The sequence below is a fragment of the Dipodomys spectabilis genome, unplaced genomic scaffold (assembly GCF_019054845.1).
Source record: "Dipodomys spectabilis isolate Male_0828 unplaced genomic scaffold, ASM1905484v1 ptg000590l, whole genome shotgun sequence".
NCBI classification, from domain to species: domain Eukaryota; kingdom Metazoa; phylum Chordata; class Mammalia; order Rodentia; family Heteromyidae; genus Dipodomys; species Dipodomys spectabilis.
In genome coordinates this window covers 568125-594531 of record NW_024871267.1, presented here as the reverse complement: position 1 = coordinate 594531, position 26407 = coordinate 568125, and the positions used below count along the sequence as shown (strand labels likewise).

The 26407-nt window shown below is 37.7% G+C and overlaps 1 non-coding gene and 1 pseudogene across 1 annotated transcript; both read right to left on the bottom strand.

The window, feature by feature from the left end:
- Positions 1-4586: 4586 nt before the first annotated feature.
- Positions 4587-4693, bottom strand: LOC122100636. The gene has a single exon (XR_006146224.1). It is a non-coding gene; the product is annotated as a U6 spliceosomal RNA (small nuclear RNA).
- A 20526-nt stretch (positions 4694-25219) lies between these two features.
- On the bottom strand, positions 25220-25654 carry LOC122100628 (annotated as a pseudogene).
- Positions 25655-26407: the final 753 nt, after the last annotated feature.

Here is a 26407-nt window from a genome sequence, read left to right as displayed (position 1 = left end):
TATCACTTTTGCATAGGTTTCCCCTTTGTCCTTTGTCTCTCCATTTTTTTCACTTTCCCTTCCCTAGTTGAGATCAACATATTTACAAAACCCAGGGTATCAAAATCAAATATAGTGATAAGTAGGGAAAACACAAAAGGTTAAAAAGAAATCACATAGTACATTAAGAACAACAACAACAAATAACATGTCTTGGAGTTCATTTTGCTTGGAATCACCTTATATGGTCAGATGTACTTAACAATTGAGCTATTCTGCTCACCTACTAAGATTATCCTTGATGTACACAATAATCCTCCGCTATTACCCAGTAATCCCACTTCTGGGTATTTATCACAGTGACCACAAGCAAGGCACAATTATATTTATCACAGTATTATTTACCATAGCTAAGATATGGAATCAACCCAGATGTACCTCAGTAGATGAATTGATCATGAAAATGTAATACACACACACACACACACACACACACACACACACACACACACACACATACACACCTATATACACATGGAATACTATGCTTCCATCACAAAGAATAATACCACCTCTTTGTCAGGAAATGGAAGATATTGGAAAAAATCACATTAACTGAAGTAAGCCAGACTTAAAGAAACATATGTCCAATGGGTTCCCTTATTTGTAATAATTAGTTTATATCAAAGATAATCTCATGTATTTTAATTTGACATTTTGTTCTATGTTGAGCATACAAAATTATTGCTATCTTATTTGTTATTATTTCTACAAACCGGCAGGTATATTTAAAGAATTATGTTAATCTCATCCATTACTGAAGGAGAAGAACTAAAAGAGCAACCCCTACAAGGAAGAACAACTCCTACTTAATTAGCTTCATTCCTATGTAAAGCCAGTGTTGTCCACTGCATCCTCATATTGTACATTACAACTCTATACTTGTTCATCCTGTATATCTACTATCATCCATATTGTGACATAAAAGCCCCAGAAATTCCAGTTTGCTTCACTTTTTGAAAAATTTCTCTGTTGTTTTAGGTTGGTGTGTGTGTGTGTGTGTGTGTGTGTGTGTGTGTGTGTGTGTGTGTGTGTGTGTGTGTGTGTGTGTGTGTTTGGACAAAGATCAGAAGACAACATTTTTCTTCATTTAAAATACATCTTTCAGGTCATTGTAAGTTGTGGCTAACGGGAGAAGTCTCTTGCTAGTTTAGGGATGAAACAAAAATATATTTGTGCATGCACCACAGTTGCTTTATTAGTCTGTAGTTGAACACATAACTTTGATTTATATCTTGCTTGTTGTGGATAATGTGAATAACAATGAACTATAGATGTATTTACTAGTTACCCAGAGAGAAATAATCATATGATTGGTGGGTCAGATGATATTTCAACTCTGTATTTCTTTAGAAAACTCCATACTACTTTCTAGAATGAGAATAATAACCGGTATTTTAACCACGAGTGTAGAAAATTTCCTTTTCTCCACACTATCACCAACATAATTACGTTTTGAGTTTTTTGAAAAGGCAGGTTTTTATTATGTGCAGTACCCAGACTGGCCTTAGGCTCAAATCCTCTTACTCCAACCTTCCAAATGCTTGGAATTACAAGCCTTTACCACCACACCAAGTTCCTTTGATTTTTTTGATGAGTTATAATAGTTATGAAGTAGTATCATAATAATTTTGAATTGCATTTCTCTAATGACTTCTGTTCACAAAGCATTAATCCAGCATAGAAGTGGTATTAAACACAACTTTGTAATCCCACTGGTGATTTTCAGGGCATTTTGGAAAATATGGCTATTCAGAACTTTTGTCGATTTTTAATCAAGTTCCTTGTTAATCTCATCTTTAATCTCTATATACAAAATCAATAATTAATTCAATATAGTAGAAAGGAAAAAAATTGAGCAACTCCTCACAATTTTCAATTTTCAATAACATGATATTGCTTAAATCATTTTCTGTTTACGCTTGAGACTATATAACTCAATTTATTTAGACCTTTTACAAGGCTCGCTGTATTTTATTTATTTTATGCTGATTACTCTTTCCAAGTCCTGCATGTCTAATTCTCCTTGGTTTCTTGCAGTCTCATGTAGTTCAGGTTTCAAACTGAAGAATAAATTGAAGGAAGTAACCCAAAAATAGAGTTCCTCTCATCTGATGATGCCTCTACAAGAATGAGGAAAGAGTTCATCCTGCTAAGGACCTTTGTATGATAGGATATCAAAAGGAGAATTCATTCTTCTATGTCTTCCCTGCCTTTGCAATTTACCTTAAATGATGTAAAACTCAATATACTGCTCAGTTACTTTTATGTTTTATGAGTTTTGCACATTATCATATGGACTTCACCCCAGTCTACAGCATTCCTTCATTATTCTGTCCCTGATAGTTTTACACTATCAAGACATAAGATAACCAGTTTGATTTACAGCATGAGAAGTTATCCAGCTGGTTTCCTTGGAAGCACAGCATAGTCAATAAATAACATTACTTCTGGTTTCTCACTACATGTAATGATTCCTGTGATATATACCACATTCTGTTTAATATTAAAAAAAACTACTGGGTAAACTGAAAGCTCATTCATAGAAGTTTATGTTAAGTATTTCACAAGTTTTATGTCTCTTAGGTCTTAAAAAATTTGCTGTAATGCTAATGTTATTACCATTTTAGTGTTGAGAAAAATTGTAATTCAAGGCACTAAGTGCATTGCCCAAAGACATATAGTGAGGAAGGAAATGAGTCAAAGTTTCCAAAAGCCTTTCAGCAATACAAAAATGTAGGTAAAATCTCTCCATTCTCTTATACTCTCAATTCAATATTCATATTGTCCAATAAATAATAGCATAAAAAATATTGCCCACGGTAATTGTTTTCTATCACATTATGTCTTCAACACAGACTGAGTTGGTGACTTTGGGTTATCATGCACAGTGCTGAGATTATAAATTGAGGTCCAAAGAGAGCCAAATTTTTCTGTCCCACAGTTCCAGTATCCTTTCTAAAAAGTACTGAAACTTTTAAATACCATCACTTACTGTCTTTTAAGTATCCCAAAACGTAAACAATTCACATATAGTCACTCCAAAATGCTTTAAAATAGGAAATAATAAAACAGGCCCTCCTGAACTAAAGTTTCTTCTACATTTAAAATTATTCCTAAAGCCTTGTACTGGTTTGTCATACCTGTAATCTTGTCTACCCGGCATATCTACAAAGGAGCATGGGATCTGTGGATAGGAGTTGGAAGCCAATTAAGGCAAAAAAAAAAAATCACAATATTATTTTTCAAAAATTTAAATGAACTAGCAAAGGTCCAGGAATGGAGATGTAGCTCATATAATAGCTCACAAAGCTAGAGAGGAAAGGCCTTGCAAATCCTTGAAGCTCTGAGTTCAAACTCTGGGCATGCCAACATGCATGCACGCACACACATGCACACGCACACACGCGCGCGCGCGCAAACACACACACACACACACACATACACTTATTCAAAATATCTTCAGGTCAGTGTTTTGCATTAATTTCTTGGTTAATGATATTATATGGTTAAAATAATGGAAATAAACTATTCCATCATTTTTAAACGTTTTTTATTGTAAAATACTGTACAGAGGGGTTACAGTTACATGAGCAAAGTAATGAGTATATTTCCTATCTAACATTGTTACCTCCCCCTTTGTTTTCCCCAACTACCTCTCCCTTCCACCTCCACAAGTACACACTTCACCCCCCCCCTGCCTAAATTTTAAAGTTAGTATTTCAACATAGTGTCTTGGGCAATTCATTGTTAGAATGGGTCAAACAGTATCTCTATTTGAGCATTTTGGTTTTTCCCTTTCCCTCTCCAGATTAGAGAAGTGTATATAAAAGATGCAGGTGCATCAACACCAAATACAGTGAAAACAGGGGTTATACCGTGTGGGAGGACCAAATTAAAAAAAAAAATCTCATCGTACATTATAAGTGCATTAGAAACAACAGCAAGAAAGGAAAAATACACACTTGTGTCCCTAGCTTGGGTTCATTTAGTTTAACATCACTTTATCTAGTCATATGCACATAGCTTTTGACCTTTTCTGCTTTTCCCAGACATACATAACTTATTGCAAATAAGGGATACCATGGGACCTCTGTTTCTTTGGACTTGGCCTATTTCAGTTAATATAAATTTTTCCAAGTCTTTCCATTTTCTAACAAATTGGGCAATGTCATTCTTTCTGATGGATGATAGAATTCCATCACACACACACACACACACACACACACACACACACACACACACACACACACACACACACAATGTTTTCTTGATCCATTCATCTATTGTGGGGCATCGGGGTTGGTTCCATATCTAAGCTATGGTAAATTATGTTGCAATAAACATAGTTGTGCTGGTAGTTTTAGAATGGCCTTGTTAGTGATCATTTGGGTGAATGCACAAAAGTGGGATTGCTGGGTCATAGAGGAGCTCTATGTGTAACCCTTTGGGGAACATCCATACTGCTTTCCAAGTGCGTGAACAAGTTTACACTCCCACCAAGAATATAGTAGGGTTCCCTTCTGGTCACATGCCCTCCAGCATCTGTTGTTGTGGAACGCTTCATGAATTTGGGTGTCATCCTTGCACAAGGGCCATGCTAATCTTCTGTGTATTGTTCCAATTTTAGTGTATGTGCTGCCGAATTGAGCACAGAACATTTTTTATATATAAAGTGGAATTGATTTTTTTAAACTAGATAATTCAACAAAAAGCAAGTTCAAAACAATTGTGAAATTTTAGAAGCAGGTATTTGTTACATAAGCACACATTTAAGAATAAAGTCAAGATTGATATGACAAAAACAAAATGAGTCCAGATGTTTGTTGTTCAAGAGATGTGTAGGAGGAGGAATTCAATTATTCTATACAGGGCACCTCTCATAATGAACACTGCAGCAAGTGTTAAGGTGTGTTAAAAGTTTTAATGTTTTAAATATGTTTAATTTTGGGAACCTGCTTATATATGCCAAAATTAAGACTGTCAGGTCATAAAACTTTTCCATAAAGTATTTAAGATTTATGGTAGCTGACATATATTACTAAGTATGTACATTTCAGAGATTATAGAAAATTTATTAATGAGAAGTTGCAAAGTCTTTGTGTAAAGAAACAGAGCAAAGAGATAAGACTTTAACTACACAATTTCTGTTGAAACTTTAGGGCTTCTTTTCTTTATATGTTAGCAAGGAACAAATGATTATATAAGCCATGTATCAGTGATGAGTGAGACATAAAAAGTTATCTTACAGTGTAACTTTAAAGGGCACTCATAGCTTATAAAATTCTTGTTGAACATCATAATCTTAGCCAGTATTAAATGTACAGGAATATGAGCAAATTGTAAAATCTAATATGTAGTATACTTCAAATATTGGAAATACTGGTATTTGGCTTTTATTTTATTAATCATTAATATTTAATTATTGGTTTTCTTTATTTTTTGCATTGTTTTCATTTTTTGCAATATAATACAACTTTTTTAAGTCGTCATTACGAGGTATTTTGAAAATGTTACTGGGATGACCATTTTTTATAGGTGCATGTGAATTCACAGCGATCAAAATTAAGAACAAAATATTGATTAAAAATTTTCTCAAGTAGAGTCTGAATCAGGAGTGTTGATAAATGTCCACACATAAAATCTTAGCCTTAAGCTGAAGCAGTGGTTTTACAGAGTTGAGGCCACAAAAGTGAGAGACTGTGTTTTGTTTAGTTTTTTGGCTTGGTTTTTGTTGGTTGTGGGGCTTGAACTCTGGGTCCTGGGTGCCGTCCCTCAGCTCAAGTCGAGTGCTACTACTTGAGCCACAGCATCACATCTGTCTTTTTCTCCTTATATGGTGCTGAGGAATCAAACCAAGGGCCTCATGCATGCAAGGCAAGCACTCTAACACTGAGCCACCTTCCAAGAACTGGAGAGACTGTTCTTTTAAAAATCATCTAAACAATATTTACTTTCTGCTTTGGGTTATATAATGAAATACATGAATATCTTTTTATGTTTTTGTGAATTGTCATACTTCTAAATTTATACTAACTTCAGCCACTTCATCCTTTTCAAAGTCATGAAATATCTCTGAGAGTTTGCTTCTGTGAAGACTGTTTTTGCATTTATAATTTCTTCTGAGTAATCTTTAATTTTTATCAAAATTACTTTATATTTTTATATTGATGGGTTATCAGACATCAAATACCTTCAAATGTACATGGAGAGACTAAAGATAGCAGTATGAAGGTTCTCATACAGCTCTTGTTTATCTGTTATGCACTTCCAGTATTATGATATTTCTCTCTCTCTTTCTCTCTCTCATTTTCTCTCTTTCTCTTTCATGCTCCATGTCTGCTATTTAGAATTTCTGCTGGTCTACTATTATCCTTCAGGATCCACTGGTTTTGTGGGAACATGATAGGGACCATCAGTTACCCTTGCATTCTTTAAAAGTTATAAGAGTAACGTGATATTATTCTTTGCCATTCTAAATGGCAAAACAACAGATCTAGGAATTCCTTTTCACTTTTATTTCTATTATAATTTTATCTCATAGGCATCCATTTGTGACCTAAAAGTTCTTTTTCTTTTACAAAGAATGTTTTTCTTTTATTATCAGTCAGTAACCAAAACAAAGCTATCCTAGGGGAAGTAGGCTAAAGTTGTTCACAGGGATGAAAAACAAGGTAATGGGGGAAGTGAGCACAGATCCTCAGAGCAGTTTATCTTGTACACTTTGTGAGAATGGCAATGTGCTGGGAACTCTAGATTAAATCACTGAACAGCTGATATATATACACATATATTTATATATTTATATTTATTTATATTTGCATATATGTGTGTATATGCCCTTATATATGTACACATGTATGTTACTATACACACAAATATACACATACATATATACATGTATACATGCACATATGGAGAAAGACACATAGATACAGCCAACACAAGTTTCACTAATTGTTGAATATGCCTTAGATGGAATGCTTGGAACCGAATATGTTGAAGATGACTTTGTCTCTAAAAGTTTTTTTTCCACTCATCTTATCTCCTAAAACTGGTAGTTTTTGCCAGAATCGACTTGCAACATGCCGTACAAGTGATAACAAATCAATCAGAAATCTCAGTAAGTAAAGGTCTTATGGTGTCTCCTTGCTCCCCACGGAATTCTTGCTCTTGTAGACAGTCTCAAAAACCAAAGCAGAAGAATATCCTGGTAAAAAATAAGGTTATAAAGCTTTAAATGGCATCCTTCCTTGAGCTTTTTTACAAAAGCTACCATCAATTCCTTGAGAGCTTGTTTGGAGGTTCTAGCAGGGGAGCTCAGCTACCCGTATATCCTTGACCTAAGACCGGTCCTCCTCTATTGGGGATGGTCGTCCTCCTCGACCGAGTGCACAGTTTCGGGAGGGACACACATGTAGCGGTGAGGGAGGAAGGGGACACCCACCTAGCCAGCCAGATCAGCCGAATCAACCCTGGCGATCAATGGGGTGACAGATGTCGCAGCAGATCGCCCTCACATCCAACTACCATCAATTCCTAAGCAGATGAATGAGGCCTCAGAAGACTGGACCTCAGGTCAACACTTAACCAACCCATGTGAAAAGTCTAAAGTTAGAAATGCTGACTGAGGTCTTCCATTTCCTGGCCAAGAATTTAAAAAAATAGAAAGTTTTTTAATGTATTAAAAATTGAAAATAATTTGTAACCTGTCCATAAATGTGTACAATACAATTATACCAACTGACAAAAGATGATGTGCATTTCACTTATGTGCTTTTGGACTTGGGGAGTGACTATAGGTGTGTCTACACAAGTAGAATAAGCATAAATCAAGCCAGCATTTCTTCATTTAAGATACAAGGAAAGGATACAGGTTGACCCACTGTAGCAATGGGATCTACAAGACAATATCAGAGGGGGGTAAAGTGGGGAGTTGAGGAGGTGTGCAGGGAAGGGATGGTAGGGGTAAATCAAAGGAGGGGGTAATAATGCTCAATAAAAAACGTACTCATTACCTTACTTATGTAACTGTAACCCCTCTGTATATGATATTTACAAAAAATATATTTAAAAATACGAGGAAAACTTCTTCTATACTTATATGAAGTATTTGTCACCCAATATCAGTAAGATACTGGTTTTAGGACCACAGGCATATTAAAATTTTGGATGCTCAAATTCTCTACATAAACACAGTATATTATTTACATTAGAATCTGCCCACAACCTAGTGCAGTATGATTGCTATGAAAAATTTTACTACATTTTATATTTGTAGTGAAAAAGTATATGCACTATCAACAGATACAAATTTTTCAGATAATTTTTGTCTGCATATTGTGGATGGAATTGGAAGAGCAATTATGAAAAACCCAAATTTCATCACCATGAGCTGTCTGTAAAATGTAACTAGGATCTAATACAGCATCATTGAATGGTGTGGATCTTCAAGAAGAAGTACTTGAGTTGAGACATTATCAGAAAGTGTAAGCACGCAAGGACTTTTTAGAAATGCAGCTGATAGATTTCTCATAGAGAGCTTTCATAACACTTTGTGAAACATAAGTCAGAACCTCACTGAAGTGTAGAGAGATTTCCCTCACCTTTCTGTCAAGCTCAGTCATTATCAATCAATTTATAGCTAATCTTGAATAATCCTCTAATAAGAAAATGTTTATGGAATGTTATATGCAGAAAAGCTGGTAAGGATAACTTTTTCCAATTAGGACTGAAGGATTGACCTGCCCTCCCCACCACGCTATTTTCCCAGGCCCATACAGACTCCAGGCAAAATCCCAGGTACGTGTGACCTCCTTGGAAGTGCAGGGAAATCCACATAAGCCCATTGTGGGCCAAACTGAAAGTTCCCCACCTTCCTTGACTTAGGGGCTTTTCATTAACTTCTACCTCCTTGTTCAGACCTCCTATAAAAACCCAGATCCTATCCCAGCTCCCTCACACAACCTCCCAATGCACTGGAAGGATGGTGCCCCTCATTGTGCCTCAATAAACAGTCCTCACCTGTTGATGATGTAGTTCAGCCTATTCCTTTTCCATTCTCCTCCATTTTCCTAACATATGGTTCTGAAACCTGGGAGGACTGGGTGCCCTCTGCCCAGGGGCCACACCCCTCCTTGCCACCCCTCATGGAGGCTTTCTGCTACCTTCCTCCTCCTTCCAAGGCCTTTGTCCACTGGGAGGACAGAGCCCTCAGAGCTTACTTTGGGCTAAACAGCCACATGAAAGACCTCTTGATCTTTGCCTTTGTAAACAGTGCAAACAGTGGACAGCAACCCTGCTGTGGCTTGAGGTATTTTTGGCCCCCTGCCTAAACCCAGAAAAGGTCTCTCCCCCTATTCTTTCTCTTTTACTCTGTTCCTGGACTCTTATCTCCAGGCTGGAGGGTCTTTGCCTTTTGGTCAACTTCACTCACCATGTAAAAGCCTCAGTACAAGATTACCAGCCCAGTCTGTGGTGGAGCTGCAACGAAACGGACCCCAGGAATCCAGGATTCCCTTCCTTCCTTCCTTCCTTCCTTCCTTCCTGTCTGTGGGAATCCAGGAGACTCCAGGAGTGTCTCTTTTCCTGACACCATGACCCCCTGTAATTAGGACCTTTGGGGATGCTCTATCCTAATTACTTGGATATGTCCATCTGCCTTCCCAAAACACCAGGGATGCCTGGAACAACGGGACAGACTCAGTAGTCCTACCAAATTTTCCAAATTGTCTCCCAGAAACACCCCATTGGTATGACTGTGGTCTAATCTTAAGAAACTGGGCTGACTGATTTACAGTAAAAAAAATAATCTGACGTGTTTTTCTTCCAAAATCTGGTCTCATTATCATGGCCAGCACTGGCCTAAATTCGGAACCTTAGGTTTTCCTCTTAGTGATTTAAACAATTCTCCAACAAAACGGTGGGGTTTCCCAGGTCCCCTATACATAAGCCCTCCTCTACCTCTGCTCCAGAAAACCCCCACTCTGCTTATGCTGTTCTGTTCACCAAGTCCTTCTCTGACCTCCACTCCAGAGTTCCCCCTACCCGCTCTCCAGCCTTGCTCACCAAGCCCTTCTCTGCCATGATTCTCCTATCTCCTCTAAAAAGTAACTCCTCATCTTGTAGCAGCTCAATCTGTCTCTCACCCCTTTTCTCTCCCCCTCTCCCTTTCTCTCTCACTCTCTCTTTTCTTTGATGACCTCTGGCACCAAAGATCCTTTTCTCTTTCCTTGCCCTTCTAACTGCACTCTTGCTATTTGCAGTTGGTCCAGCTTATCTAGGCTAAGACTGTCTGCCTGTGTCAAGCAAACTCCTTCTGCTAACCGCTGTCCCTGTGCTTTCCTGTCTGCCTACCTGTGTAGCTGACACAAGGTGAGGATGGGCATAGGCCTCCAAAGATAAAACAGCAAGGGCTGGGAAGGTGGCTCAGTGGTACAGTGCTTCCCTTGCATGCCTGAGGCCCTGAGTTCAACTCCTCAGCACCAAATAAGCAAAAAGAAAAAAGCCGGAAGTGGCACTGTGGCTCAAGTGGTAGAGCACTAGCCTTGAGCTGAAGAGCTGAGGGACAATTCCCAACCCCAGAGTTCAGGCTCCACGACCGGACCAATAAAAAAGATAAAACAACAAGCTAACAGCCCTGTTAAAAATCCCTCTACACAAACCCCTCCATACTTATACACTTCACAATCCTGTTCTATGGCTAATACACCTTCTTCCCTTCCAGACCCTAAATAAATAGGCCTCTGCTCTGGAACTTTCGTTAACCTGTCACTGAAAGTGTATGGGTGTCAAAAACACTGAGGACAGCCTCTCTCTTTTACGGCTCTCTCCCTTTATCACACTGAAATCCCATAAAAGAAACAAATCAGTTCTTTTTCTTTTTGGACTTAGACAATAATCCAATCCTTTTCTCTTTCCTGAGTCCACTCACATCAAAATCTTTATTCTTAATTTCTTCTCTAGGAGACTGCAGAAGAGAAATCCCTCCCTCTCACATCTTCCAATAACTCTCTCTATCCACTCACTCAAACACTCACTTTTCAGCACCTTCATTATGCCACATCATCCCTTTAAATGTCTTCATGTTAAAAGTGTTATTTCTTCTCCTTACAGTGGCTGTTCAGCCACCCTCTCCCCCAATTCTCTCTACATGCCCTGGAAGCTGACAGCTAGAAAGAGACAAAGATCACATAATGGATTTTTCTACAACCTCCACTCTTCCACCAACCTTACTCCACTCTCCTCTTCACTCTTCTAGGGGTTAAAATATTTAAATCATACATTATGCCTCATCACCAAAATCGATTTAAAGATTTTCTGCTCTTGTTATTAATGTTTGTTTAAGGGTGGAAATTCTGTTTGTCAAAATTTGCCTTGCATATTGTTTGGTATTGCATACTTTTCTGACATTGACACGTGTTTTTATCATATTGGGCAAAACAATATCACTTTGCCACTGGAATTCAAAAAAAACCCATATGGTTGGTTTTCATTTTTTTAAAAACTTAAGTGCACCTTAAAACTTTGGTTTAAGTATAAGTGTGTGAACATGTTCAGCATAATCTTATTATAATACATAAAACCTGTGTAAAAAGTTATCTTCTTCTATTTCTTGATACAGATATTTCCTATCAAATGTGCTGTTTGTTAAAAGAAAACATTTTTATCAAGGGTAGTATAAAAGGAATGAGACCCAGCTCATCTACTAACCAGCTGTCATGAAAAACACCAGTAAGAAGGTAAGAATTGTCTTAAAATATTTGTTCCACATATCTGTTTCTGTCCTCAGAATGTTCGAGTATGTAGGAGATGGTATGAGTATGCCTTAAAAGACAGCTTATGAGTAAAGTTTGTATGTAATTATTGGCTGTGATTTAACATTAAAACTAGCATGTTATTCTCTATATCCATCTAAAGTCAAGTGTCTTTAGCCAGTCTGTGTATAATGTTGTAAGTAATTAACCATTCATCCGAGGGATGCAGTCTAGCCAAGATCCTGCCTGAAGCATGCTACCACCTCCATGGTATACTGGACTCCTGCCTGACTCGATCACACACAGCTGATTCTTGGTAAAAGACTCCTTTAGATTTACAAAAACTAGACTCTTGTGGGACACTCTCTATAAACCTTACCCAGCCTGACCTGAAAAAGCCAGCTATGTTGTAATGCTATTAATACATGTATAGGCCAGGAGAGCCTCTTACACACTTTGGTTATAAGGTTTCCCAGGCAGCCAAGCTATACTCAAACCCTCATCCTAGCTATTGAGTTGTGTCATTGCAGAGTTCTGGCAAGTATTTGTTGATCAATTTTTGACAGGGTGCACATAAGCTCTACTTGTTCCCACTGATCTCCTTGTTACTTTGATTGGAAATTATAAAGTGTTTTTGTGGCAAAGATTGCAGTTCAAAGCCAGCCCAGGCAAAAAATCCCTGAGACTCTATTCCTATACAACCAGCAAAGAGCCAGGCTGGAAGCTGGCTCAAAAATTAACCATCCAAATGCTAAATGTGGCCCTGTGACTCAAAGTGGTAGGATGCTAGCCTTGAGCAGAAGTGCTCAGGGAAAGTGCTCAGGCCTTGAGTTCAAAGCCCATATCCTAGCCACAAGCAGCTAGATTCCAGGACAAGGCAGAAAAGCATAAGAGGAGATGATGTCACATCAGGCACTTTGTGCCTGTCCTTTCAAAATTAACCAGAGCCAGGAGGTCAATAGAAACAAGTTGAGAAGCTTGTCCATCTAATGTCCATATCTGTCTAACTTCTAACTGGACAAGAATTTACATTCTTGCCTTTGTTACCAGCTATTTATAGGAAATGATCAAAGTCTCTCACCAGGCCCTTTACCTTAACTACTCCAATCCAGCCCTAGTTTCTGACTGGCTATGGGCTCATGATCCAAATGGAACTTTTCTGGTTTGTGCCCTGGGTGTGTTTTCCTATGTAACTCATATCAACCAGTCAGCCTTTTGGTTGATCTCAGCATTTTCAAGTTTCTCTCTAACAGGATAATAGCCCTGACTCAAGACCTGGGACCACGTCAAGGCCATCCTATTACTGCAGGCAACCAGAGGCTTTGCTTACACTGCCTTGGACCGAGCACAGACATGGACCTGAAGACCCCAGCCCTAGTGACTCCTCGACACCCCCATGCCAGCTGAAGTCAGCCAGAAAAGACCCCTTTTTATACTCCACCTTTTATACTCCAGGTTTCAAAATGATTGGAATCTGCTTTGTTCTCATAACTCCATGTTAATCCTCTATCAGCCCAGTTCTTTTTATGTATCTAAAGATCCTATATGAAGAACTTGCCTCTCCCCTCTTGGCCCTATCCTTTTATGTATCTGAAGATGGAATATGAAGAATTGACCCCCACCCTACTATCCTAGGCCCATATAGACTGCAGGCAAAACCCAGGTATATGTGAACTCCTTTGAAGTGCAGGCAGGGCAATCCACCTAACCCAGCTGTAAACATCCCATTGTGGGCCCACACCTTCCTTGAGCTAGGGGCTTTCCATTAACCTCTACCTCCTTGCTCAGACTTCCTATAAAAACCCGATCCTGTCCCAGCTCCCTCACACAACCTCCAAACCTGCTGGAAGGGCTGTGGCCCTCGCTGTTCATCAATAAACAGTCCTCACCTGTTGATGATGGAGTTCGGCCTATTTCTTTTCCATTCTCCCTCATTTTCCTAACAAGGGTAGTCTGTTTTCTATGATCAAGAAGAGAGAAAATTAGATAAGCATCCATTTACAGCCTTCTGAATAATTCTGATTCTGCCCACGTCAGTTATCTATACATACCTATGTCCGAGTGAGAGGATTTTAGAAGAATTTAGTGTTTTAAAAATTAAAATTAAATGTAGAATGAAATTGGTTCCAATGCATCACATTAAGATATTTAGAAACAACTGAGAAACCTAAAGGTCTATAAGATTTTTTTTTATTGGAAGGGAAGGGGTTGTGGAATTTGGTTCTCTATATTTTAAGCAATTTGCAAAAAGAATTGGCAAAATAAAATTTACATTTGCAGCAGACTTGACACATAAATTTTTGTATATTGAAAGAAACACAAGCCATAACAATATGTCAATGCTATCCTCTTATTTATTTCTAAACGTTTATGATTCTTGTCTCTTAATATTAAAACTTCAAATTTGTTTTAATCTTTATCAAGTTGTGCAAAGGGGTTTTGCTTCATCATGTCAGTGTTTAATAGAGTATATGTGCATTTCAATGTACAATACATCTGGAACATTGAAATCTTTCCACTTTTCTTCCTTCCCTTACCCCAACACCACCTATCCCTTCAAGTATCTTACTTATATTCTCACATATGTACATTGAGTGATATGACTGTATTAGTCCACCATTTCCATTAGGGCAGAAGTGCCCTACTCCCTTTAAGCCCAGATCTCCCTTTTAAGACTTGTTTCAACTTCATGGTATTTTGTTAAATTTCTCTGCCTTTGGCATTTGGCTTTGGGCTAACCACATTCTCTCTTCCATGTTTAACCTACATAAATGAGGTTATTTCTCCACATTTCTAATCTCTGAATGGCTGAGATAGGTCTCCTTTACTATGCACCTGTCTTTTTTTATCATAATTTGTGATATTAACTCAAAACTGCTTTGCCTTTTGTCAGCAATTGGGCTGTTATAAGAGAATACTTCAAAGTAAGTGGCTTAAAAACAACAGAACTTTATTACCCATATGCTAGAAGCTTAAGCATTGATTATAAAAATGCTTGTTCAAAGCAATTCCTTGTCTTTTGGGGGTCCCTTTCTGGTTCATCACAATCTATTTGCTGGACATTCATATGGCAGAGTAGTTATATTGGGCTTCTTTTATCAGGATCATTATTGTAATGCCATCTCTGAAAGGTTGATTCTAAAGTCACCAGACGGGGGAATAGAATTTCCACATGTGCATATGAAAGGAGTTACAACGTCCAATACACTTTGCAATTTTTTCTTTAACTCAGTGTAGTGTATCCTTTAGATATTATTTCATAGAAATAATAACTTAAGGACAAGTTTATATCATGTGACTTATGTGAATGATTCTTCTTGCAATGGGAATAATTATAGTGATGGCAAAGTGAAGTATGATTGTTCAGTGGCTCTTGAATCACATCATAGGTAATCATGTAAACGTGGTACAGCCTATCTACGGCCCTTCTGATGTATTTGAACAAGCTCTGATGAGTTAATCGCTTTCAGAAATATTCGATTGTGCCAACAAATACAGATCTCCTTTGATTTAAATCATGGCTTGCTTGTAGGACTCAAACAGACACCAAAATCAGAGGATGCTAAATTCTCTGATAAAATATATAATAAAATTTTTATAATTAATATAGCATGAAGACTGTAATATTAATAGCACTATAAATACTTGTATTCATATTATATAATATATTGACATCCTTTGGTTTAATCAGTTTTTAGAATATTTATAACTAAGTGTAAATGGTATGCAAATAGTTATTTGATGATGTATAGAAAATGAGAAAAAGATTTGCATACATATTACTACAGATGCAAACATATTCACCTGGTTATATATGATCCTTCATTTGTTGGTTTCATTCATGCATAGAGAACATACAAAGAAGTGAAAATTGCAAACTTGAACTTACTAAAGGATTAATTACATGAAGTTTATGTTGGGCTAAATAGATTTTATAAATTAAATTGTTTGTCCCTTCCTTTCTCCCACCCTTCCTTCCTTTGTTCCTTCATTCCCTCCTTCCTTCCTATTTTCCATCCTTCCTTTCTTCTGTCCTTCCTCCTTCCTTCCCTACATCCCTACCTCTCTCTCTTTCTCTCTTTCCTTCTTCTTTCCTTTCTTGCCTTTTTCTTCTTTCTTTCTTTTTTTCCTTTCTTTCTTTCTACTATTCTTCCAATCTTCTTTTCTTTCTTTTACTCAGAATATTTTTTATGTTTATAGAAAAATACGAACTGCTGTACTCTAAGGTGTTATGAGTAATTATAAATATTAACTAGATTGATATTAATTTTAATCACCTATATTATATCTTAAGACATATTGTACTAAAAACAACTTCACAAATGTTGCAAGATATGTAACAAATATTACTGTTCCTGATATTGTTTATTTCTTCAAACTAAAATAAGCATTTAGACATATATTGTGTGTGTGTTTCTGTGTTGTTCCTGTGATTTTAACTCAAGACCTGTCCCCTAGTTGTTTTTATTTCCCTCAAGGATATTGCTCTATCATTTGAGCCACAATTCTATTTCTGGCTTTGTGTGTGTGTGGGGGTGGGTGGGTGCAGGTGTGTGTGGGTGTTGTGATGTGTGTGTGATTAATTGAGATGTGTCTCACAAACTTTCTTGCCAAGGCTGGCTTTGAACTCCAGCCTCCTGAGTAGCCAGGATTACAAGCTTAGACACCCATATGTATCACAGATTTCATATATCCAAGAATACAATAAATTTCATATTATTTGAATGCTAGAGGATCAATTTAACAAATAACATAGATATTTATTTAGTTATTAAACCTGAACCTGTACTGTGAAAAAGTTTTCAATTTTTTGAAAAAATATGCACTCAAAGATTTAAATGACAGAATCTTTGGACAAATTGAAATACTCTATTATTCAATAGCAAAAAAGGGATCACTAATCAAATTTCTCATGTAAGCTAAAGGCAATAGGCTCTATCAGGCTGAATGAAGCAATTTTTCATTAAATTAAATATTATCTAATGTGGTCACATGATTTTCTCTTAATTTTAACCTAAAAGTTTTTGACACAAAAATGTAGCTTCATACATTTTTTGATTATTTAAAAATCTTAGTTACTGGTCATATATTTCTGATATTTGATTACCTAGTTCTTTTACAGAAACAGTGAATTTCATTTATTTTATGTCAACAGTTATTTTTACAAATTGAATCAATCTCAGTATAAGATAACTAAAGCAAGATATTCCATCACTTATCCAATTATTCCTATAGACTTGAATATAAGTTATTTTTGAATGGTAAGAAATTCATATTATACCTACACTCTATAGAATAATTAAGATAAATGATTATTTTTCCTTCAACTTGAAGGAAAGAACCTCTTTATAAATAATAAATACTTGAATGGAAATGCTATAAAATTATGAAAAATTCATGTCATTATGAGTTAGATGAAATAGTCATTTTTGAAGATCACAACATGAAACCTCTTGAAGCTTCTGCATCTGCTAAATAAAATGTATTTGCATTCAAAATATTTCATTCATCTCTCCAGCAATGGTATAACCAAATCACTGCTATGCCAAATAGCATCTCTGATATTTAGGAACAGAAGTTATCACAATTGTATAGAAAGATCTACCCACTACACTAGAAATTAAATCTGAAATCATAAAGGATTGTGATTGATAATTAGCTTTCACTACGTTGCCATAAATAGGAGAACCCTTGCAAGTGGGCATAGTTGAAGAGATTAGGTCACTGAGAACTTGAAATCAAAGAGGATGTTAAGATCAAAGTCCTTTCTTCCTCTTCCTTCTTTTACTTCTCCTTCTCCTTTTCTTTCTCCCTCTCCCTCTTCCTCTCATCCTTTTTCTCCCTTTCCCACTCCCATTCCTCCTCTTCTTTACTTCCTGGCTTCCATGAATACAAAAAGGCCATCACATGTTCCTGAGCAATGAGGATAAGAAATGTAAATTGAAATGTATAAAATCAGAAGCCAAGATAAAACTTTCCTCCTTTTAATTAATTTTATGAAGTATTTTGTCATATTGATAGGAGTCTGACACAGCATGCTCTCATTATTATAAGGGATAATAAATCGACTGAAATTGTCCTAATGAAATGAATGAATTAATATTATATTTGGAGAACCCTACATGAAAATATCAGATACACTTCAATAAGAGGCAAAAAATATGTTCAGATGAATATGGCGGAGGAGAAGCTGGAGGCTAAACAATCTCTGGCATACAAAGCAGTTTTAGTGATCAAGTGAACAGTCCTAGGCTAGAGAACCACACCAAATGTTCCATCAGAGTACAGAGAGTGGCCATAGAGGGAAAATCAAAGCAAGGAGACAAATCTGAGCACTTGCTGGTAGGCGCAACTGTGGTGGCTTCGGCAGCAGCAGCAGCGGTGGCCATAGCCCATAGCCTCCATACCTATAGCACAGAGAGTCTTGGGAAAAGATGCCAGATGTGGCAGGCAAGCAGATTTTACTCAACACCAGTAAGAACTGAGGAGGAGCAGATATCTTCATCCGGCAGATCGCAGGCCAGACACAGCCCAGGACCAAAGACTCCGGAGTGGGTAGAAGCCTGACATCCTCACTCTAAGGGAGCAGAGGAGGGAAGGCCACCCCTCCCTGCCACCACCATCAGAGATCTCCATCTTTGATATTAAAAAAGGACCATTTGAACAGCTATCTCCAACTCAGGCCTTGGAAGAAAACAAGAGTCATTTAGGAGGTCACAGAAACCTGACTTGAACTGCCTGGCTCATTTCCCCCCAAAGGAAAGTCAACCAGCCCAGGCAAGGAAGCCTCACCATTGGAGGAGTGACTTTCTTCTCTGGGTAAACTGAGCCAGAGGCTGCCTCTCCATACAGCAGCATAGACAATCAATTGAAATTCAGTAATCAAAAACCTGAGAATGGCTCCAGGATGGGCTCTGTGAATGTCCCAGGAGCTATTCCCTCAGGGAAAAGCTACTGTTTGCTGAAAGACCTCAACTTTACCCAGAACCTAGCCTAAAAACAGCATCTCCAAACTAGAGGAAACAGCCATCTCCCTCTTTCGTGATACTCAAAGCAGATCTCCCTCCCACTGAAGTAGAATGGGAGGAGGATCACAAAATCCTGGGTAATGCAGAGCATTTTTCTGCCGGCTCAAACTCACTTAAGAAACTAATCAAACCACAGAAAAAATAAACACCACAAGCAGACCAGAGACTCCACCAAGAGATTGGTTATGGACACGGGGGAGATGCAGGATCTTCCCATTCTACCCCCTTCCCCATCCCCCTCAAAAAAATCAAAGAACTCTTCTTTGTACCTTTTCTTAATTTTTAATTTTTTTCAAAAATTGTTTTCTATTAATCTTTTCTTCCTTTCATAATTTTTATTATCGATGTGTGTGTGTGTGTGTGTGTGTGTGTGTGTGTGTGTGTATGCGTGTGGGTGTTTTATCTCTTCTGATCTTTTGGTCCTTTTTATTTTTATCTTTTCAATTTTTTCTCTTTCTTTTTGGTGAGAATTAACTGCTGTTCTGATCATCCTCAGATATTTACCCATCGTCGATTATTAGACCTTATCCCCCATTGTGTACACACTTCATGCAACAATTTAGTAATCAATTCACAATCTCTTAGGATTAAATTATTTTAAATTTTTTTATTTTTATTTTTTGTGAACATACTGTAAAGAGGGGTTAAAATTACATGGACAAGATAATGAGTACATTTCTTATCAAGCATTGCAGACTCCTCCTTTGTTTACCCTTCACATCCCTTCCCAGCCTCCCCCGTCCACCCACCCAATCTTCCCTCCACCTCCCGCCCACACAAAAGTTGTAAAGTTCGTTTTCGACATGACAACTTGTACTTCTCATTGTTGCAATCGGTCCACCTGTATCCTTAAATGACTTGTTTTTCCCCATCTCCTCCATAAATTATACATACATCAAATATAGTGAAAGCAGGGGTTATATTGTGGGGGAGGGACATACAAAGAAACAAAGAAATAATTTTATAAATGTGTTAGAAACAAATGCATGAAAGAAAAAAAAATAAATACATATCTAAGGGTTCATTTTCCTAACATTATATTATCTGACCTTTTCTGCTTGACTCATACCTATACTAGATATTGCAAATGAGGGAAACCATGGGATCTATGTGTCTTTGGGATTGGCTTACTTCACTTAATATAATTTTTTCCAAGCCTTTCCATTTCCTAACAAATGGGGCAATGTCATTCTTTCTGATGGAGGCATAGAATTTTTTGTGTATATATTTTGTTTATATATACCACATTTTCTTGATCCATTCATCTACTGACGGGCTTCTGGGTTGGTTCCATATCTTAGCTATGGTAAATAATGCTGCAATAAACATAGTTGTGCTGGTATCTTTAGTGTGGTCTTGTTTGTAAACATTTGGGTAAATGCCCAAAAGTGGGATTGCTGGGTCATAGGGGAGCTCTATGTGACGTCTTTTGAGAAACATCCATACTGCTTTTCAAAGTGGTTGAAAAGGTTTACACTCGCACCAACAATGAAGTAAGGTTCCCTTCTGTCCACATCCCCTCCAGCATCTGTTGTTTTTAGAGTTCTTGATTTTTGCCATTCTAACTGGAGTGAGGTGTTATCTCAATGTTGTTTTGATTTGCATTTCTTTTATGGCTAGGGAGGTTGAGCATTTCTTCATGTGTCTATTGGCCATCCTTCTTTCTTCTTCAGAGAAGTTTCTCTTTAAGTCTTTTTTTTTTTTTTTAAATTTTATTTTATTTTATTTGAGAACATACTGTACAGAGGGGTTACAATTACATGGGCAGGATAATGCATACATTTCTTACCAAGCATTGCAGCCTCCTCCTTTGTTTACCCTTCACCTCCCTTCCCAGCCTCCCCCCTCCCTCCCACCCAATTCTCTTTAAGTCTTTAGCCCACTTATTTATTGGGCAGTTGTTTCTTTGAGGATTTGTTGTTGGGGGATTTAATTTTTTGAGTTCCAAGTATATTTTAGAGATGAGACCCTTGTCCGTTGTATGGCTAGTGAAGATCTTCTCCCAATCCGTGGGCTTTCTATTGATCTTGCCAGTTATGTACTTTGCCATGCAGATGCTCTGGAACTTCACGAAATCCCATTTGTCCAACCTTTCTTTGATTTGCTGTGTTTCCGGGTCTCTATTCAGAAAATTTCGGCCTGAGCCAAGGAGACCTAGGGTTTCTCCTATTCCATCCTGTAATGTTTTCAGGGTGTCTGCTTTGAGTTCAAGGTCTTTGATCCATTTGGAGTTGATTCTGGTGCAGGGTGATATATAAGGTTCTAGCTTCAGTTTTCTACAAGTAGTTAACCAATTTCACCAGCACCATTTACTGAAGAGGCTGCCTTTCTTCCATTCTATTATTTTAGCTCCCTTATCGAAGATTAGATGGCTACAGGTCTGTAGGTTCATTTCTGGGTTTTCAATTGTATTCCATTGTTCCTGAGGTCTGTTCTTGTGCCAGTACCAAAGTGTATTGGTTACTATGGCTTTATAGTAGACTTTGAAATTTGGTATTGATATTCCTCCAGCAGTGTTCTTTCCGTTGAGGAGCGTTTTTGCTATTCAGGGTCTTTTATTGTTCCATATGAATTTTTGAATTGCCTCTTCTATTTCCTTGAGGAATGAGGTTGGAATTTTGATAGGTATCACATTGAATTTGTAGATAGCCTTGGGAAGTATTGCCATTTTCACGATGTTAATCTTCCCAATCCAGGAGCATGGGAGGTTTTGCCATTTTCTAAGTTCTGTGTTGATTTCCTTTTTCAGGATTTTTAAGTTTTCATCATAGAGGTCCTTTACTTCTTTGGGTAAGTTAATTCCTAGGTATTTTATTTTTTGGGGGGCTATTATAAATGGAGTTCCTTTCCTAATTTCAACCACACTTTTCTCATTGTTGGCATACAAAAAAAGCCGTTGATTTTGGGGGGTTAATTTTATAACCTGCTACTTTGCCAAAGTTTTGAATCAGCTTGAGTAATTTGGGAGTGGAGTGTATGGGATTCTTTAAATACAAGATCATGTCATCTGCAAAGAGGGAGAGTTTTATTTCTTCTTTCCCTATTTGGATCCCCTTTATGTTCGCATCTTGTCTTATTGCTGTAGCTAGGCATTCTAATACTAGATGAAGAGAAGTGGAGAGAGTGGACATCCTTGTCTTGTTCTTGAGTTAACAGGAAATGGCTTTAGTTTTTCACCATTAAGTATAATGGTGGCTGTAGGTTTGTCATAAACAGCCTTTATTGTATTGAGGAATGTTCCATGGATTCCTAGTTTTTCCAGAACCTTCATCATAAAGGTGTGTTGCATCTTGTTGAATGCTTTTACTTCATATATTGAAATAACCATTTGGTTCTTATTCTTGCTCCTGTTTATGTGATGAATAATATTAATTGATTTGCGTATATTGTACCAGTTTGCACCCTGAAATGAATCCTGTTTGATCGTGTTGTATGATTTTTTGGGTGAATTGTTGAAGTCGATTGGCCAAAATTTTGTTGAGAAGTTTTGCATCAATGTTCATCAAAGAAATGGGTCTATAGTTCTCTTTCTTTGATGAGTCCCTGCCTGATTTTGGGATGAGGGTTATGATGGCTTCATAGAATGTTTTTGGTAGTGAACTTTCTCTTTCAATTTCATTGAAGAGTTGGAGGAGTATTGGTGTGAGCTCTGCTTTGAAGTCCTTGTAAAATTCTGCTGTAAAACCATCTGGTCTTGGACTTTCTTAGCTGGGAGATCTCTTATTGCTCTTTGTATTTCAATGCTTGATAAGGGCCTGTGAAGATGGTTTAACTCATCTTGGTTTAGTTTTGGCATGTCAATATTTGCTAAGATAAGGTGCATTTCTGCCAAGTTCTCAAACTTACTAGCATAAAGTTTTGAGAAGTATTCCCTTATAATGTTCTGAATCTTGGTTGTTTTTAAGGTGATGTTTCCATTCTCATCTTTGAGTTTATTTACTTGGGTGTGATCTCTTCTTTTTCTCCTGAGATTTTCTAAAAGTCTGTCAATTTTGTTAATTTTCTTGAAGAACCACCCCTTTGTTTTGTTGATTGTTTCTATAGTTGTTTTGGATTCTAATTCATTTAATTCTGATTTAATTTTAATTATTTCTCTCCGTCTATTGTATTGGGCCTTATCTTGCTGCTCTTTTTCAAGGAGGTTTAGATGTGTCATTAAATTGTTGTTTTCAGTTTTCTCCTATTTGTTGATATAGGAGCTTAGAGCTATAAACTTGCCTCTGAGTACTGCCTTGGCTGTGTCCCAGAGGAGCTGGTAATTTGTGTGCTCATTTTTGTTGAATAGCATGAACATTTGAATTCCCTTTCTAATCTCAATGACCCACTCGTGATTCAGCAGTGTGTTGTTCAGCCTCCATGTGTTACCAGACTTTCTTTGGTGGCTTTCGGTGTTGAGTTCTAATTTTATTCCCTTGTGGTCTGAGAGAGTGCAAGATATAACTTCAATGTTTCTGTATTTAGACAATTTTGCTTTGTGGCCTAAAATGTGGTCTATTTTAGAAAATGTTCCATGTGCTACTGAGAAAAACGTGTATTCTGATGCTGCTGGGTGAAATGTTCGATAGATGTCTCAATATCATCTATAAACTTACATAATTTTTAAGTATTTATCTTTTTTTTTCATGGCACTAACATTTAATGAGAAGACAAATTTTAGAGTAGATAAAATTGAAGGTTCATGCATCATTGTTGTAGATTTGAAACCATGCATATCCTTCCTCATAAAATGTCTCAAATGCGGTTAAAAACAGCACACGCAAAACCAAGCAATTATAAGTCCTTCGAAGCATGTAACTGTGATTAGCTGCTACTCTCAGCAATATAAAAATACTTCCACCACAATTTCATTCCAGTCTGTAAAGTAATTCAAAACAAACAAGTTGGAGACGTTGCTCAAATGGCAGAAGCAACAAATACAGATGCTTTGTATCAAGGAAATGAATCCACTGAAGAAATGAACCCATCTGAGGAGCAGTCCTCTGGGGTCTGGCACTAGGCTTCTGGTGGAACGCTGAGGCCCCCTTCTGGGAAGAGACGTATACTGCACCTAGGGCAGCTCTGCTAAACTTCAGGACACTTCTTGCACCCAGTAACACTGAAAGTTTTGTTGTGGATATTCTTTCCTGTGCAGTTTCAAATTTTAGGTATTAAATTTAAGAGTTATAACCTGTATTTTCAAATGAGGAACAGCTGATTTCGGATTAAATGTATCATGCTACTTAATTTTGCAACTGGCATTCACACCAGTGGGCATTCTTCATCTTGTTCCTTTTTAATTTCGCTGTAACTTTTTGCTTTGACAGTGTCTTGTTGAACTCCCTCTGCCTTCCAAATGATGGGGTTACAGATGTGTATCACTATGCCCAGCTGTTGTTGGAACTCTTCACCCTCCAGTATATAACTACGTTTTTTTCATCCATCTCTCCTTGTGAGAATATAATCTCGCTGAGGCAGAAGACCCTGTTTTGGTTCAGGGAACCAAAGAACTGTCTTATTTATGTTATTGTCCTTTAATGCTTTGCCCCTTAAAAACAGAAATATCTTAAGATTCTATTATAGCAACATGGTACAATTTTTAAATGACCCTTAGGCACTTGTTTAAAAACATTTTTTCTATGTATTTAATAAAATCAATAGATTTCACAATAACATGTATACAGTGTATACAAATAATATACAATGTAGAAAAAAGCCAGACTTGCCCAGCACTGGTGGATAACACCTGTAATCCTAGCGACTAAAAAATGCTGAGATCTGAGGGTCACAGTTTGAAGCCAGGCTGGGGGGAAAAGTCCGTGAGACTCATCTGCAGTTAACCAACATAAAGCTAGGACTGGAGGTGTGACTCAAGTTTGAGCAAAAAAGCCAGAGAGTAAGAACATGTTGAGTTCAAGCCCTAAAGCCAACACACACACAAACACACTCACACTCACGCAGCCAATACACTGGGAGACCACAACAGCTATAAAGAATGAAAATCCAACTCCACCTCCAAAAAGCCAGTTGTAAAGGACACACGTGACCATGGCTTTCTATTCCAAATGAGTGCAGGTGATGGGGTGTGGATGGATACTGAAATCCCAGCCTGCACTCAGCTGGAATGGATTGAAGCTGTGGCTTAAAGACATGTACTGTTTGCTAATTCCTAAAACCTCAAACTTTAGTTTTCCCCCCCTTCATAAAAATGTTCTTTCAGCTGTGGAGAAGCTAATAGTTGTTTACAATTGTCAGCCTTTTAAAAAGCACTAATTTGTTCCCTTAAGAGTGCAAATGTTATTCTCCGTCTTCCCGGAGAATAACAAACAACACATAATATATGCTCCCTCCATGCCAGCAGCTTTTCAGGCTGGGGATTCCATCCAGGTCACCATGGGGCTTTAGTCTTTCATTACAAGTTCAGGATTTCTGAAATTCCTTCTTCCGAACTTTTGATTTTGGTGCATTAGGATTTTCTTGCTTGTAGAAGGCCTTTAACAGTTCCACAGCTTCCTCAGCCCGATATCCAGGGATGCGCTGAAATGGTTTTCCCGTATTTGGTAAGTCAGCAGAGGCAACATTTAGAACGGAGCCACAGCCACCAAATCGTTCATTCTGACAGCCGTAGACGACCAGCGGGATTTTCATCAGGCGGAGAGCAGCTGCACACATAATGCAGGGTTCCACAGTGACATACAACACGGTACGTTCAAACACGGCAGAAGGACTCTGGCCATTTCATTGACACCAATCTAGGACTTGATCAATGGCCACCATTTCTGCATGTCGAGTAGCAGTTTTGGTTTGATTCACTTCATTTCTTCCCTTCCCCACGATTTCATTGTTGTAGACCATAAGATAGCCAACAGGGTCTTCGCTATTTTCAAGGGCGTCTTTGGCCATGCGCATAGCTTCCTCCATCCACCGTGCCGTCTCCAAGGCCAAAGACACGGCGGTCGAGACGCCTGGGGATGGCATGGACGCGGCCAACGCCTCCGCCTCCATCCAGCCGGGTTAATGCACAGCTCTGACCCGCGGGCCTTCTGGGCCCGGAACCAAGTATTTATCTTTTTAAATTTAAATTTTTGTTTTTCTATATTTTCTTGTTTTTTTTTTTTCTTAATGTCTCTCCTATCATTCTGTCCAATCCATTTCCCTCTCTGAGATTAGGCCTTGGTTAAATTCACTCTCATCTTACCTCACCACCACCCTATAATCCTATTTTCCCCCACATTTCTCCCTACATCTAATAATTTCTGGTTTGCCAATTTTTTTCTTTGCTATTCTTAGCCCATTAATCCATAGTTGTTTGATGTTGAATAGATTGTATCTGTTGAACTAGATTGTGTCTATAGCCTTTTGACTGTGCAACTACCAAACTTTGGTTGATGCTTGCCTTAAAATTATGTTCTAGCACAAAATTAGTGTTACATTCATACCAAATGAGCAGAAAAAGCCAGAAAAACAGAAGAAAAATGGCAAGTCCAGGTATCTGGACTCTCACTCATGATAAACAGTTGACAGAATAGTTAGTGAATAATCCAGAGGACAGTTCCCAAAAATCTGTACAAACAATATTGGTAAAAATGGTGAATGAAAAGATTGAAA